Source organism: Mauremys reevesii, linkage group 6 (genome assembly GCF_016161935.1).
Source record: "Mauremys reevesii isolate NIE-2019 linkage group 6, ASM1616193v1, whole genome shotgun sequence".
Lineage (NCBI taxonomy): Eukaryota > Metazoa > Chordata > Testudines > Geoemydidae > Mauremys > Mauremys reevesii.
The window spans coordinates 83869277-83884617 of record NC_052628.1 but is presented as its reverse complement, the minus strand read 5'-3'; the positions used below and the strand labels follow the sequence as shown (position 1 = coordinate 83884617).

Here is a 15341-nt window from a genome sequence, read left to right as displayed (position 1 = left end):
CAGACAAACTAAAGAGCAACATTTATTGCAAGAATACTATTGTTACTAAAATGTACAGTATTCAGAGATCTGTAAATGTTTCCAGTGAATAATAATTATTTCATATGTTAATGTCCTTTCATTCCACCACATTTTTGAAGAGCTAAAACAATTTTAAGTGATCACAGAGTTTGGACTTTAGGTACTAAACTTTTACATCTGTGCTCATTGACATAGTGATTCCATCATTTTGCAAAGATAGTCAAACTTAAGTGGATCCTCAATTTTTAATTGTTTGTAATGTAGATGACACCATGACAGTAAAAAAAAAAGGAAGTCTACCACTGTAAACCTGTTCATAATGTTTGAAATAGACATTACTGGCCATCTACATCAAGAATGTTTTCATATTAATGAAAGATCCACCTAAAATTACAAATACCGAATTATTTCATCACTTTTAATTTAATATAATTTTCCTGTCACAAAAGTTGCTTATACTTTTTGGCATCATCATATACAAAAGAAAATTTGTATTCATTGGACCTTTCCACATTCTAAAACCATGTACAGTAACTTCTCAGAAAGTCGTCCTGGCTAACATTATTTCATTATTAGGTATCTGATCTATTAGAGAACATACTCGTTTAAAGTCACGCAATGTTCCTTTATAAGGTTGTTTGGTTCGCTCTGCTCTGCCCGTCCAGTGCTCCAGGGAGCGGGAGCGGGGTAAAATGGCTTGCCCCATTCCGCCCACCCGGCATTCCATCCAGCGAGCGGGCAAGCCCCCAAACCCATTCCCTGGCAGGAGCGCCGAGCAGCTGGAATGGAGCATGCCCCCACGCTCCGACCCCCGGCTGGAAAGCTGGGCAGGCAGAACAGGGCAAGCCCTCACTCCCCGACCCCGCTCTCCGGCAGGAGAGCCGGGCAGGTAAAGGGGGCAAGCCCCCACGCCCCCAACTCACTATGCCCCTGCCTCAACCAAGCTTCTTAATCATCATTGGTGAGTACACTATTACATTGTTTGTTTAAAATTATTTAAAACTTATACAGCATATGTTTATAATGTCTATTGGCTGGCAAAAAAAAATTCCCTGGAACCTAACCCCCCCCCCGCCCATTTACATTAATTCTTATGGGGAAATTGGATTCGCTTAACATCAATTTGCTTAAAAGTAGAATTTTCAACATTAAGCGAGGAGTTTGGAAGGGAATTCCTCATGAATTTAGGTCACTTGATGACAGATGAGAACTTTTGATATATTGTCTGTGAAGTATTTGCTAGTGGTATGTCTCTTACCCAGTTTTCTTGGAGCCTCTCATATGCCAATTTAGCTGTATAACATGATACATTTATCACAGTGTTTTGAATATTTCAATACAGTCACGTAGTTAATCTAGATTTGGAAAATAAACCTGTCTAGTAGCTCTTGAAGTAGGGAAGGAGGATAATTTTGCAGTTAAAGTACAGTTCAGGGAGTCAGAAGACTTGAGTCTGATTCCCAGCACAGACACAGACCTCCTGTGTGATGCTGGACAAATCATGTAATCTTCCTGTGCCTGACTTTCACCCTATCTATAAATTCAGCTACATCCATGCAACTGTACAATCTACTTAGGACTAATGTGGTTGTACAGGTGTAGCTGAGGGCATAATTTTACCTACAGAAAACATATTACTGGTGCTGATTCACAAGATGGAAAGAACACAATTTAACTGCTAAAGCCCAGGAAGAGTTTGTGAGGCTAGCAGTTGGAAAAACATCTTGTTTCTTGAAAATGGAACAAATTTGGTATGAAAACCAGTCAGACATACTGAATATGGAAGTCCATTATCAGAGATACAAACCTTGCTCTGAGACTTTTAGGAATATTTATGAAAAAAATTAGGGGAGAAATTAGGGAGGTTGCTTGGATTACTGCAGGGGTGGGAAAACTACGGCCTGAGGGCCACATCCACTAGGGAGTGGGGTCCGGGGTTTGTCCTGCTCCCGTGCTCCAGCCAGGGAGCGGGATCAGAATCCACTCCATACATGCATGCCAAGGCTACCAGAAGCAGCCGCATGTCTCCCCTCCAGCTCCTATGGGGAGGGGAGGCCAGGCGGCTCTGCGCACTGCCCCATCCGCAAGCGTCACCCCCTCAGCTCCCATTGGTTGGGAACAGAGCCCTCACCCCACCCCACCCAATCCCCTACCCAGCCCTGATCCCCCTCCTGCCCTCCGAACGCCTTGGTCCCAGCCTGGAGCACCCTCATACACCCCAAATCCCTCATCCACAGGCCCACCCCAGAGCCCGCACCTCCAGCCGGAGCCCTCCCCTTTCTCCCCACCCTTCACACCCCAACCCGGAGCCCCCTCCTGCACCCTGAACTCCTCATTTCTGGTCCCACCCCAGAGCCCGTACTACCAGCCAGAGGCACGCACATGTATGTAGGATTGCCCTCTTCACATAACCACAACCTCTCTCTGCTTCCTGCCCCATCTACTCTCCCCAGAGAAACCAGGACTTCTCTTCCCTTCTCCCCTCTGAAACTAGGACCTCTCCTGCTTCCCCTCCCCATCTATGGCTAATAGAGGAGGGCAGGCGGAGCCAGGAACCTTGGGCTCTCCCTCACTGGAGGTGAGTGTCATGGGGGCAAACAAGCAGAAGGAGAGGATTGGCCCTGGGAAAGGTGCCATCCTATATTGTCAAGGGCCCTAAATTACCTTGGCCAGTCTCGGGCCTGGACCTCCTTCCCAGGCTAATCCTCCTCCTCTCCTCGCTCCTGTCACATTCCATCTCTCCTCTTCTGCTGCTGCCACCTCCTCCTGCCCCTCCAGCTTCTCATCCTCCACAGACTGCTCAGTGAGGATCTGGTAGAAGGCAAGCACCCAAACCACAGGCTGCATGTTGCATTTTAACTGGCCTCTGGGCTGTGCTAGACTACATTAATGCGCTCTAGGCAGCTAGAGCACACCAGCAGGTCCACATGGGGAAATTTACAGCCTGTGGCTTGGGCAGTGATCCAGCACCCCAACACATTCAAAATTGCTGCACCCTGCCTATCAGTGACGCCCACTGCACAATTTATGCACATGTGCTGCAGAAGGCCCCCCCAGAAGTTTCTCTTAGGGTATGTTGGGGGTGGATCATCCTGCCCCTCTGGGAAGTAGGTCACACCAGGTCCTTCAAGCCACAGCGCCAGGGGAAGAATGGGAATTCATACCAGGTCCTTCTTGGTTTCAGAAGGGATGTCTATTTCTTCTTAGCCTCAGCCCTGGGGGGAAGTGGGACAGGAGTGTCATACTCAGTCCTCCTGGCCCTTGGCAGGGTTCAGAAAGATGAGGCACCAATAGTTGCAGGTGGCACTGGAGTGGGGGTCGGTGGTGGTAGACGTGGTGCCTTGATGTGTCCCAGATCTGGAGGCACCCAGTACTCAGCTATGTTGGGGGAGAAGGCACAGGGAACCAGCGCATCATCCTCACCACATGCTGCTGGTACTCTCAACCCAGCCCTCTACTCCCTGTAGCAGTGGTGCAGCAGCCAGTCACGTGTTCAGACCCCATGCAGGCCTGGGAAAGGCTCCTCCCTCAAGGGATCTCACCAACACAACCAACCCCTGCAAACATCCCCCTGCCAGGCCAATAAAATGGTACACACTGTGTCCAACGTAGACAGGCTGTGGGCGCTTCTGCACAGAGAGGCCAGCAGCAGAAAAGAACCCCTCAGCCACAGTGCTGTGTTGGTCAGACCCACGTAGCTAATCCTCCCAGTTTTTAGTAACTGCAAAATTTGAAAATTTATGACTCATTTAGTAATTTCATAATTACCTTTTTAAAACTGGAGGATTATGGAAAATTAGGGAGGGTTGGAATCTCAGCAATATACATTTTTACAGTGCCACTTTTCAAAGTAGAACTATGCTTTAAGTTTATCAGAGGAGCCTTAACTCAGAAATCCCTGACATCAGAAGGTTTAAATCTTAAGCAATGTTGAATTAATATAGAGGTATCTCTTTTCCACAGCTATTCCTCAGTATATTTATATAATATCTATACTGCTACTCTATTTGTATTCCTGGGGATCATTGAAGCCCAATAATGAAAAACCTCTCTTTCTTCTCCATTCACCTGCAGTACTACCTCATCACAAATATAAAATGCAAATGATATTCCCACCTTCTATATTAAACAGTCCTCTGAAGAGTTGCTTATAAAACACTCTGAAGATGAAAAGCACTATATAATTATTTCAGTATTAGGGACAGACTGTTCAACTCAAAGTAGAGATCATATACAGATTGTTGCTCATAGATATTCTAAGGTCAACATTCTCTTCATTAATAACTTAAAATTAAGTTAAAATTTCCTATAAAAGAACATCTTATTAATATTTTAAAATTTTGTAATGTACACAAATGTGATTGCAGGAATAAAATTTGGCAACGAATCTGTCTTTAATGAGAACCAAACAGTCAAAAAATGTTTTGCATTCCTATAAATCAAAAGCAGATTAACCAATTTTGGGGGAGAAAGAAGGGGGAGGGGGGTAAACGGGGACAATTTTCTACCAAGTTAAGACCAAACATGCCAGTTTTCAGGCATTTTTATTCCAAAACTATAAGTGAATGAAAATATGCATTTTAATGACACATTATCAGTCTTTATTGTAGCAACACTAATATTAACAAGAGTCACTTATGCTAACACAGGTACTGGAAAGGTTTTATTGTGAAAAACAGGTCTGGGAATACCCTCTTCAGGAAAATGTAAACTGTTTAATCTGAGATTTTACTCAATTTATTACAGCTGTTCTATTGTTTATAAAATGTAACAAGGTCTTTACAGTCTGGGATTCTTTTACACATTTTTTAAAACAGGTTGTACTGATCAACAGAAATTTGTTTGATATCTACACGACTACACGTTTTCTAAGATTAAAGACATTGGTTTTGGACTAGTATCATACAACAAATGTATCTAAAGGGGATTTTGATGTATGTGTAATCATCTTCAAGAGACTGGGACCACAAAACAAATTTAATGGATGATTCAGTGTAAGAAAAACTATTGCTACAGCTACAAATCAGACATGCCATCTTCTAAGATGAGTACTCAGCCATAAACATAACAGCGCTACAATTGTATGGAAATACTAAAAACACACTCAGGGAAAAGGAAAGATATTATAGAATAAGAGAAAACAGAGACAACATGAGAATGATGAAAAAGAACAGACGGAACAGAGATGAAACACAAAGAAAAATAGTGTGTAATAATCAGTGCCCATGTACATACAGACATAAAACATATGTGCAACATGGGAAATAGAAATCTTGATTTTCTTTTCCAAAATCACAAGATTTTGTCACTAGGAAAATCTCCATTGGGGGTAGACAGTATTAGGGTTTATATCCACTTTACAAATGAACCACTAGAGGGCAAGAATTTAAGAGATCTATTTCTATCCAAAAGACAACAACGGTGGGGAGGAATAGCTCAGTGGTTTGAGCATTGGCCTGCTAAACCCTGGGTTGTGAGTTCAATCCTTGAGGGGGCCATTTGGGAATATGGGGCAAAAATCAGTTAGATGATTTAATTAGGGATTGGCCCTGCTTTGAGCAGGGGGGTTGGACTAGATGATTTCTTGAGGTCCCTGCCAACCCTGATATTCTATGAACAAATATCAGCCCATATATTACCTAATGATGGATGGGGAGAGATAGAAAAGGAGGAAAAAAATAACCAATAAGATGAAAGGGAGGAGGAGCTTCTTGTCTATCCCAAAATTTACAAGACAATGATTTTCATAGGCCTGTCACTAATTTTAAAGTTTTAAATTTATCTGAAATATGACCTGTCACCATAATGTTGTGGCACAAACAGTGTCATCCCACAAAGATCAGAAGGTGGCAACACCAACATAAGAAAAGCAAAATGTGAGTTAAAAGGTACATAAAAAATTGATCCCCTATAAAACATCTTAACAGTCACAGGTAGGAAAGCTTTACCTTCAAAAAAATAATTCAGGCATTTTTTAAGTGGCTGGAACAATAGAGAAGGTCTGAATCATCATCAGTAAAGGAGAGGGGAAATGGCATTATATTTGCTTGCTACCTATTTTTCAAGTTTTCTGGAAGGTGGATTTTTGAAATCCCATGTACAATTGTGAATAAAAACCTCAGACAAACTTGGCTGCTTCTCCTGAAACTTCTTTTGCCTCCATTTGTATCCCTGCATTAGCTCCACTTCTCTATGTTTGTTGCAATAATCTGCTTACATTCACTTTCAATGCCCTTCACAGTCAAGCCCCACCCTACTGATCAGCTCTCATTTGCTATCGAGCTTCCAGCACTCGCCTCCCCTCAGCTCATGATGCTAGCCCACTTGTTTAGTTTTATTTGTGCTTTCTCCCACGCTATCCCTCATGCTTGGGGGGGCCTTCCGCAAAAACATCTGCATAGCTACCTCATTATCCACTTTCAAATCCCTCCTCAAAACTCTCCTTTGTCATGATGCCTGCAATATATTTGATAACAGTTAGGCTGCTGGTTTGTTATGACCACTATCTATTATGCTGACAAATAATATATCATTTTTTTCCTTATACTCCTGTCTGTCTGTTTTTTGTCTTCTACTTCAGATTGTAAACTCCTTGGGGCAGGAACCATTTGTGGATGTTCTGGTTGTACACTGCCTAATACAGTGGTATACCGTGGTCCATGACTAGGCGCAACAGTAATATAAATAATTTCAATTTGAAAAAAGATTAGCTACACTGTGGCAAAATATGCATATTGACAGTTTCTGCTCTAGAGCACAGATGTCTCAAAATGTCAGCTTACAGAGTGCAAAAGTTAGGTTCAGATTGTGCTAGACAAGGCATAACAAAGTTGCAAGTTATTTGTGCTCCTCTCATTAAATCTTTTGGATGGGTATTTGTATGCTAAAATTGTATGCTGTTGGCATGAGGCCAAAAGCCATTTGCTATAAATTGTAAAGTGACTTTATGATTTCCACTTGACACCATATCCTGAGGCTGGATGGTTAAGGCCGTTGGTAACAGATACAGAGACTTTCACCATTGTATTGTGAATTCAAATCCAGTCTTTGTTAGTAACTGACCGAAACAGACCAGTTGTTTTCTGATGATTGTGACCTATGTGAAATGAATATTTACATACATTGTCTCCATGCAGTTCCTAGTACAGTATATACATGTCAGAATCAGAAGTCACCACCAGGTTGGACAGTAATTGACAATCTTGTTAGCTCTCTCAAAAATAACCAGGGCAAACTGACTTAACTATCTTCTATCAACTGCAAAACAAGGACAAAACACAACAGCAGTGTAGCAAGGAGAGGCTAGCAATGCTTATGGCAAGCAATGTACATTAATGAATATGAATTTATGGTGAAGTACCATGACAAGAGTCACAGTGTAAACTCTTTCCATACAACTTATGCAAAACGTAACAAATACAGAACCAAACACAGCCCTGATATTGCTATAATAGTAACAGAAATGAATTTGGTCTATAACGTCTTCCCTACCTTACAGGCAAAGCGTGAGGTTTAATTCACTGACGTTTATAAAGAGCTTTGCTATGGTCAAGTGGGAGAAGCCCAAGAAATGCAATTTTTAATAGGAACTGAGTATCAGAGGGGTAGCAGTGTTAGTCTGGATCTGCAAAAGCAGCAAAGAGTCCTGTGGCACCTTATAGACTAACAGACGTATTGGAGCATGAGCTTTTGTGGGTGAATACCCACTTTGTCAGATCCTGGAAAAGTCAGCCCCCTCCCCTCCGCCCCAGGTTTTTCAAGCCTGCAAGGGGTTTAGAGCTGTGATTCGCATTGACTGTTAGGCCGTCAGCAAGCTGCTGTGTAACAATTTGAACGGGCATCATCCGCTCGTTAACCCAGTGAGTTTCACGCTAGGGAGAAGCAGCCCCAGGTGCCAGGCTTGCCGCACTCGGCGCGAGATGTGTGAGACCCTGCCCCGGCTCGGGGCTGCCACACCCGCAGGGGAAACCGGGCGGCACCAAACGCTTCTCCCCAGCGCGCAGGGACCAAGCCGGAGCAGCTGAACAACATCCTCAGGCCTGGGCGCTGCCCGCAGCCAGGTGCGGGTACCAGCGCGGGGCCCCGTCCCCAGCGCGGCGCTCGCGGCAGGCCTGGGGGGCGGCAGCAGGGCCCCGCACCGGAGCCACCGCGGAACGGGCCCGCACGGAGCGCAGGACACGGGCTCCGCGCCGCCCACCTGGCAGCCGCGGAGCAGCCTCTGACCTCGCCCCCCGCGGCGACGGGGGGACACGCTCCCCCTCGGCCCCGCCCCTTCCTCTTACCCCGTGGCCGCTGGGCTCGCGCCGCGCCGCCGGTTTGGAAATTTCGCGCGTCCTGGGACGCCTGCGCTGGGGTGACGCCACGACGCCTTTCCCCCGCCCCAGGGGGCGGAGCTAAGGGGGGAGCTGCCCTGCGCTGGGAGCTGACTCCCTGTAAGGGCGGGGCGGCGTGGAAGAGGGACGGAGATGGGCCCGGACTGGGGCCTGTAGGGGAGTAGGGCGCGTGGGGCGCGTAGGCGGGAAGGAGCCGGGCAGGACCAGCTGGATGGGACGGAACGTGCCCTAGTTAGGCAAAACATCACCATTATTTGAGAATTATCCCCCGACTGACCCCCACCCCCCGTGAGCGCCAGGCAATACTTGATCGGAGTTTGTCAGCTCTCTGGTCTGTGTGCAGCCCCTAGCGCGCGTCAGGTCGGTTCGTTTCGGCTCATGGCTGTGACACTAGTTTACCATCTCCTTAACAGTTGGGCTTAACTTGGCTGCTCCTAGGAACGAGGTATTCCAGAAACAGGTACTGCAACTTCAGCCCGAACCGGGTGGGTTTACAACAGGTCCAGGACCGGCTCTAGGGTTTTTGCTGCCCCAAGCAGTAGGAAAAAAAACCCGCAATCGGCGGCAGCTCCACCACGCCGCTTTCTTGTTCGGCAGCAATTTGGCAGCGGGTCCCTCTGAGTGGGACCAAGGGACTTGCCACCAAAGAGACTGATGTGTTGCGCCTTCCCCTTGGCCACCCCAAGCACCTGCTTGCTGAGCTGGTGCCTAGAGTCGGCCCTGAACAGGTCACACTCAATCATTTCTACTCCATAAAAATCAAGCAGTCAAAGCTGTGGTTATGTTATTTATACGTTTAAAAAACATTGCACTGCTGTGTACATGCACACACTTATGAAAGTGTTGCCATAAAGAGCCAGATCATACTCAGTGAAATAGTTTCCTTGATTTTAATGGAATTACACAGATGGGTAAAGCAAGATTTGACTCTAAATATAAACCTGAGGAAACAGGCTAGTTCATATGACTGTCAGTGGGATAAGGAAACTCATCTTTAATTGGCCTAGATTGTTAGTAAAGGTTGTGATTGATGTGCTGATGGTTATTCAGTAGCCTGTGTAAGATAATATCTAGCTCTTCTACTGCACTTTTCATCAGTAGATCTCAAAGAGATTCGCAATCTTTAATCCATTTTTCCTCACAATACTGCTGTGAGGTAGAGAAATGTTATCCCCATTTTACAGATCAGGAACTGAGGCATAAAGCAGCTAAGTAACTTACCTAAGGTCACATAGGAAATCTGTAGCATAGCAGACTTCGAGGTTAGTGCCTTAGCCACTGGACAAATCTTGGTAGTTTTAGTCCACTTCCTAAACAGGTGACCCTATCATACCACCAGCAGTTTTTCTAGTTTCTGATTCATAAAGGAAATCCTCAGCTTAATTTTTCCTCCTCCTTTCTTGCTTTTTCAATGCAGATTGGGTCAATCTAACTTTAAATGCCAATAGACCTTTTACCTTCTCACCTAAGCTACTTAGAAATGCAAAAATTATGGGTTCTTACTTTAATTTTCTGAGTTTCTATTTATGTAAAATAAGAGGTACATTTTTCCTCTGGAGACTGGAATGTTGTATTGGTACACCAATGAGAAAATATGCACTAGGACTGTCCGCTGCCCCTGCTAATTTTGTACATGTATCAGGTGAAACTTCCTGTTGAATACATAAATTATGTAAGGGCCAGATTCTGCCATTCTTATTGTTGCTCTGAGTGTTATTTTGATCCTCAAGTAATCCCACTGAAATCTCTGCCTCTGTACACCAGTTTAGTACTTAGGAGTTCAGCCCCTTCATCCTTTTCTATGCCATTCATATACTCACATTTTTTTCACTGTTTCATTCACTCTCCTAATTTCAGTCTAGTTATCCTCATTCACTGTTTCCTCTTAATTCTTCCTCGTTTTCCTCTCATTCAGTCTCCCTTACAATCATTCAATTCAAGCTCTTCTTCATCCCATCTTTCTCCCCACTGCCTTCCTCTTAACTCATCTCCCTTTATCTCTTATTCACATCCTATTCTGTCTCACCCATCTGCTCTAAACCGCTTCACACATTCATCCACTTACACACACCTGCTCAGACTCATCTAGCTATCCACTCACATCCTTGTTCCTAGCGCAACCTCAGTCAAGAATTTTTGAGCAACTTTGCACCTGTATTTCCGTCTCTCTCTAAAATGTTCCTTCCCCCATCTCCCGTTGTGAAAAAATCACTGACTATATCACTCTCTCCCTCTTTCCTCCTTAACAGAGCAGTGGCATTAAATATGTCTGATCCAAAAGTCCCTTGAAGTCAGTGGAAAAACTCCAAATGACTTCAATGAGCATTGTCTTAGGCCCTGAATTTTTTAACACTTATTTGTGTCAGGTGTTTAAGATGGCTTTACATTACAGTCTGTAATTGTAAGAATACCACTTGTAGATTAATAGTAAAAATATTACTTACCTCTTTCTCCCCTCAGAGTTTAGCTATTCTAATACTAATATCTCCACCTGTTAATGTTTCTTACACTGTTTTTATATTTTTTGTCAAATAACTATTGCCAGATGAATTTAAAAGTGTTGGATTTTTAAATTTTTAGGTGCTTTTCTGGGTAGTGGCAAATTGCTTTTCAAACAAGATTACTTTCTTAACTCACTAATACAAACTGTCTGGGATGTTTCCCACACATCCAGCACATCTGGAAAACACAAAACTGAGCTTTGGGTGTAATGCCCACATTCACACTGTGACTTCAATTCATAACTTGTGTCTTTAACTATTTCACTCTTTCTCTTTCTTGTCAAATAAAAACATAGGAGAATTTATATTTATTTTCTATCAATTGTGTTAATTTTTACTTGGATGTCAAAATTTATTAACTCTTTTACTGATGATCAATTTAGCAGATGCATCCAGCTATTCTGGTACAATGGAGGGAGTTTGAGTAGGATACCGTAACATTTTTCCATTTTGACCTTGATTGGTCTGATCTGAAGTTATATCCTATGTTTCTGTAGTATGTAGCAAAAAGCTGCCTTTATTAATCAACCTATCAATTACACTATCAATATAATCATTCTTCATGTATGCCAGTTTTTTTATTTTGGCTCTAATCCCCACACAGCCATCTAACTAAAGATCATTACAACATGTCAGAAGTTGTTAAAATATACAAGAGAGTATAGGGAGAAGAAAATCCCATATGAGAACAGTCATGGGAATGATTATATATGAAATAGGTAAAAAATAAGAAAGTATTGAAGGGAAAATGATCAGGAAAAAAATAATAATGGCAAATGTGAAATAGAATCACTAGAGTGTGTCTGTGTATATAAAATGTGCCATTCTACTGGATGGAGAAATATAGAGAGAGGTTACCTGATAGTATGATTTTGTTTTATTAACACTCATTTGGGGTGGCCACATTACAAATGATAATGTTATGAATGAATTATGTATGCCATCTCAAGTGAATGCCAACAGAACTTTTATACCACTATTTTACAGGGGAAAAAATGTGTTTTAAAAATATTATTGGTATTGTTTTTCATATCCCTGTGCTTATAACATCACACGTAGTCCAGCTGTCCAGGTCTCAAAGAGAAAATATAACCAATAAATCTTACCAAAGAGTCCTGTGGCACCTTATAGACTAACAGACGTATTGCATGTGATGTGACGAAGTGGGTATTGACCCACAAAAGCTCATGCTCCAATACGTCTGTTAGTCTATAAGGTGCCACAGGACTCTTTGCTGCTTTTACAGATCCAGACTAACGGGGCTACCCCTCTGATGCTTGACAATAAATCTTAGAATCTTCTAAAAATTATCTAAAATAACATTCCTATACATAAGAATGCCATGACTGTACGGTCTGCTATCTCAGAATAGGATTTTCCAGATCTAGATGCAAGTACTGGAAACCTGGGAATATCTCCCCTTTCCAGTGGTTTAAAAGCTCCCATGTTTAGCCCTGAAAGTTTATGAGCTAAACCAGACCTTACAATTTTCTTTGGTGCAGGACTAAATGCTCCCATCTTGGTCCTTGGTCCAGCATAATTTGGCGGGGAAAATTCACCGGGGTGGGGGGGAGAGGAAACATCTCTTTGGCAGGTTTTGAAAAAAAATCACAGCTGTTTGAAGCTGCTCAGAGGTTTGGAATGTTAGAAGAAATACAGCAGGAGTTAGATTAATGGGCCAAAGTGCAGGTGAGGCACTCACAGGTGCATGGCAAATACAATTTATCAATGCATACATGGTATAATTCATACACATTACAATCACCAGCTAAATAAAACATGCAGCGTTAAAGAGCCAGGACCTTGGGCTTAAAAAACAAAACAAAAAACACAACAGACCTCTGTCACATTAACTAATGGAGTCTCTCCAAGAGAGATCATGTGATATAGATCTGTGGTTTGTTAGGACAGTTGCTACAAGGCAATATAATCACGTGAGAAGGTCTGATTCCATCCAGAGAGGACAATGATGCATATATATTGACAAGTACATTAGTTGACTGACGTTTATACATCATTTGGTGAAGATTTAAAATGGCATAAATATGCCATTTCTAACTGCCATTTATGCCTTTGAAAATCTTCCACTTTATATAATGTATTTCTTCTATCTTGCATTAATACCTTCAAATGGGGTCCATTCTACAACTCCTTTCCTTCCAAGCATCACAGCTGTTTAATATCCAAACCCCTGACTCTTGTGAAGCGTTCACTATTTTTCTGTGGTTTGTGTGTTATTTCTGAATCACCTATACTTTATTTCTGTATTTCCTATAAAATAAACCAACAATCCCTCTCAGCAGAGAGGGGTGATTTTTCTGTCTCTGCACAAGGTTATGTTAATTTGTCTGAGTGTCTCTGAAATGGGAAAGTTCACAAGCAATCTGATTCCCAAAATCTTGATGCTGCTTCTGAGAATCATATTTCTGCAGTTTTAGTTTATTTTCAAGTTTCAGGCTTTTCTACATGCTGTGATAGTCCTGCCTAATCATCCAGGGAAACTAGGGACACTACAGTGTACTCTATGGCCAAGAGGAAAAAACGAAACTTTTTGTCTAAACAACAGAGCTGCTTGACTATGAAGATTAGTGTGTGTACGTGTGTGTGTGCGTGCACGCACATTTATTATCACTGCAGGTAGGAGAAAGCACTTTGTCTGACAAAGTTATAGCAGTGACTCAAACCAAACATAGAAAAATAACACAGCTATTACTGTCTGTGCAGGACTGAACTTGTTGGGGGGGTGTTGGGTATTGCTCTCATTATACCATAGACTGGAATGTCATTTTTATACAGCTAGACATTGGACACTAGATCCTCAGCTGGTGTAAATCAGCGTAGCTCCATTGACTTCAATGAAGCCACACCAATGGTTGTTTTTCAACAAATAAACATTGCTCTGCAGTATTTAGAACCCAAACAATTCAGCTGTAAGAGCCAGAAAATGAAAAATACTATGAGCACAAGTGAAATTAAATGTATAGCTTTTCATTACCTATGCCGAGAGATATGCAAAAATAAAAAGCATGGAGACAAGTAAATTAGATTTTTAACATTCTTTCACTTTTAATAATCTAAGCTGGTGTTAGCAAGGTAGGTAAAAGGAATTTGTTTACATCATATGGGAAGACATTTTCTGTTTCATGGCTAATAGGTGCAGCAGAAAACTCACATCCAAGGGGGCGGGGGGATTAGTTATGGCAGCTTCCCCACACTGCCCTCTGGGTTGCAGCACTGCCTGGAATCTCTGTAGTGCTCTCGTGTGTCTTCCCACCCTTGGCATGCCTCCTATGCCAGGCTTTGCCAGGAGCTCTGTGGGGGCAGACTTGCAATTGTATTCCACAATGCCTGCATGAGAGGAATCCTCTCCTGGCTGGATAAGAGGCTTTTAGGGCCCCTTTATGCCACTCGCACAAAGGGGCCAGAGCAGGGGCCTTATTTTTAAATTGACAATGTCCCTTTGCACAATTGTTTATTAAGTTGTAAAAATAATGTGTTATGGTAATTTAAACAAGATATCTTGAGGAATTAGTTTAGGACTATATTTTTCCAATATCTTCTCTAGTGATTTCTATTTCCTGCTTCCCTTTTCCCCCTATTTCTTATTGTCTACCCACTTGAAATTTTTCTTGTAACACAGAAGTATATATTTTGATAGTCATCTTATGCTATGTGACTATTACTGCAAACAACTTGTAGACATTCCAGTATTTGAGCTATAGGCCATCTCCTGTGTTATTCAGACATGTGGACATCAGTTTTTAAGATTCATCTGAACACTTTTACTAGGTCTATGAATATTTGTGTATTTTATTTTTGGAGTAAAAGTATATATGGCAAAGTCATCCTCTGTGTGGGAAAACCTCAGGGGACTGGAAACTCATGGCCAGATTTTCAACTGATGTAAATTGGTTTAGCTACATTGAAATCAGCATACTATACTAATAGTACTGATTTACTGATTTATACCAAATATGGATCTGGCTTTCAGTGAGTTTTAACTCTCAGTTTCCTTGAGGTCCTCACTGAGAGGGCATGATTTGGTACCCTTCCATCCCTACTATGGAACTAAAAGAAGACCAAAAGAAAACATGAAGCCAATGCCTCCCCTCTCTACTACTGAACACCCCCTTTCAGGGGTATGGCTAATTGTATATTGGAGGGGGGAGGGAGACACATTCTGTAAGGTAAGTTTTGTGCAGTTATTTTTTGTGGTTCAAGGGACAGTGGTCATTCCTCCTCCCCACGGAGCTCAGTAAGTGCAAGTCTCTGACAGAGGAGCTTCTGTGGGATTCTGAAGAATTTGGCCTGCAGTATTCCAGGGGTATTTGGTATTCATTACAACAGATTTCATAGTTCTCTTGTCCTTTATTCAAACTGTGTCCCAAATGTTTTGCAGTCCTTTATAACACATATGTTTACCTTTATTAAACTAGTGATTTACTTTTATATCACATCCTTACCAACTAGCCAAATGTGTGTTCAG

At 42.5% G+C, this 15341-nt stretch overlaps 1 protein-coding gene across 2 annotated transcripts in view; it reads right to left on the bottom strand.

Annotated features, from left to right (window-relative positions):
- Positions 1–8390, bottom strand: part of FANCC (FA complementation group C) — a 141413-nt gene extending 133023 nt beyond the window's left edge. Inside the window, exon 1 of one of the 2 annotated variants that reach the window (XM_039544268.1) lies at positions 8304–8390. The gene's annotated coding sequence lies outside the window, so the exon portion shown is untranslated. Of the gene's footprint in view, positions 1–7512; positions 7620–8303 lie in introns of those variants that run through there. The other variant, XM_039544269.1, reaches the window with a different exon arrangement.
- Positions 8391–15341: the final 6951 nt, after the last annotated feature.